The sequence below is a fragment of the Prunus dulcis genome, chromosome 7 (assembly GCF_902201215.1).
Source record: "Prunus dulcis chromosome 7, ALMONDv2, whole genome shotgun sequence".
NCBI lineage: Eukaryota > Viridiplantae > Streptophyta > Magnoliopsida > Rosales > Rosaceae > Prunus > Prunus dulcis.
Window position 1 is genome coordinate 20,449,912 of NC_047656.1, and position 2,035 is coordinate 20,451,946.

Genomic DNA, 2,035 nt, shown 5'->3' on the forward strand with positions numbered 1-2,035 from the left:
TAAGAGCAGAGTAAAGTTCAAAGCACCAGATTTCAGGGGCCCCAATCACTTTTAGCCTCACTGTTTAGTATTTTACCTGCTCACTTTATTCGTGATCTTGTGTCTGTCACCCAAAATCGTTAAAGAGATANGACTACACTTAACAACCTACTACAAAATCTACAATATTCTTTTAAGACCATTTAGTTTTGTCAACCCCACCCAAGAACAAATACTACTTTTCTTTATCTCCGGCCGGAGATGGATTGCGCCGATCAGAAAAAACCCCAGTCTTAGCTTGATCCACGCAGAGAGGGAAAGTTCAGAGTGTATTCGAACATATTTAAACAGTATAGGCTATACTCTTTAAATATTAAAATATATTTGAAGAGTATAGCCAGGCGGCTATACTCTTTAAATATTAAAATATATTTCAACGGTGGCTCCTATACTCTTCAAATATATTTTAATATTTAAACAGTATAGCCAGCCTGCTATACTATGTAAATATTAAAATATACTTAAAAGGTATAGCCGCGCTACTATATGCTTTAAATACTAAAGCATATTTAAAAGGTATAGCTGGGGCTATACTAATTGAACATTAAAATATACTTAAACACTATACTCCTAAAAAGTATAGCCTTTCGGCTATACTATTTAAATATTCAAATAAATTTAAAAAGTATAGCTGCCCGGCTATACTCTTTTCTAAGCACAAGGCTTGAGTCGCATTTCCAAACAAAGTGTCAAGTCACCCAAAAGAATATTTCTCGAAGAAAGAAAAGGAAGATACAATCAAAACTTTAATTACTAATCCAAGCAGCAAGCAGCAAGAGGAAACTTCTAAGTCAGCCTCAGCACCATTTCTTGAAGAAGAGCTCGCTTCTGCACTGCACTTATTACATGGTTGGTCTCAGCATTCTCAACACCACCAGTGAATCAGTGATAATGGCAGCTGCATGACCAAGTGGCTCCTCATCAGCCCTCTTCAACATGAAGGCCTGCACAACACAACCAGATGAGACAATATGACAAACTAGAGAAAGGTTTATCTATAAACTGATTGTCATTGGAAGAGACTCTATAGGGACTAGTGCAAGTAAAGCCTAAATTTCATGAAACAAATCAACATCCTTTTGTCCAGAGAGAGAGACCTGGCCATGATGGGATATAGCCAATGTACATGGTTGCTGAAACCAGGCCCCAGACCGAAAAAAAAAAAATTTATTTCCTTTTTTCCTTACAGAAGAAATCCAAATAAGAGTAACAGTATTTTATTTATACAGACTGAAAAATCAGAAGACAGTAAAGATGTAAAGCCAAACCCATTGACAATATTTTTCATAATAAACAACAAACCAATTGATAACTGACCCAATACAACCGAGTAAGACTAGGGGTACAAAACTAATGTGAGCTGATTTGAGAACTTTGTTGAAGCCATAACTCAAGTCAATAACTATAGACATACTAAGAACCTGAGAACCAGAAAAATCCAACCAAAATACAGCACTCCAACTAACTGCTCTGAGTTATCCCATTTATAAACCAGATGATCACAATTACTTACCGAGATAGTTGTTCATAAACTTAGGCGATTGGAGCTGCTTTCCCCTGTTGATTTATAATTGCTACCTTCCAACGATCAAGAATGGTTACTGCAACATGCTGTATGTNGTGCAAAATGGTGCAAAGGCCTCCTTGTCTCTCCACTGAGCCCAAACCACCTTCCCATGACAAAACTCTAGCCAGATCATTCCATGTTCCGACAGGTAGAATAGCAACTGGAGGAGGAGACACAAAGTTTTGCTTTTCTATGGAATTCAGAACCCAACCAACAGTACCATCTCCCCCACAAACAAGAACTCTGAAGTGCGGCACCTTTCTGAATAAATAAAGACGCACCTCCGGTCCTTGTGTTGAGCTCAGCTCAAAAACCTACATGAAACACAAAAACATGCAACAATTAAGCAACAATATATGATACATCACAAATATTAATAGAGANTAGGTTCACCAAGTACTCCATAGAAATCAACTGAAAATAGAGCCC

The 2,035-nt window shown here is 37.4% G+C and overlaps 1 long non-coding RNA gene across 1 annotated transcript in view; it reads right to left on the reverse strand.

Moving 5' to 3' along the window:
* Positions 1-589: 589 nt before the first annotated feature.
* Positions 590-2,035, reverse strand: part of LOC117635120 — a 2,031-nt gene continuing 585 nt past the window's right edge. Inside the window, exons 2-3 of the long non-coding RNA XR_004586874.1 lie at positions 1,553-1,920; positions 590-983 (exon numbers count right to left, since the gene is read on the reverse strand). This is a non-coding gene — a long non-coding RNA (uncharacterized LOC117635120). The remainder of the gene's footprint in view (positions 984-1,552; positions 1,921-2,035) is intronic.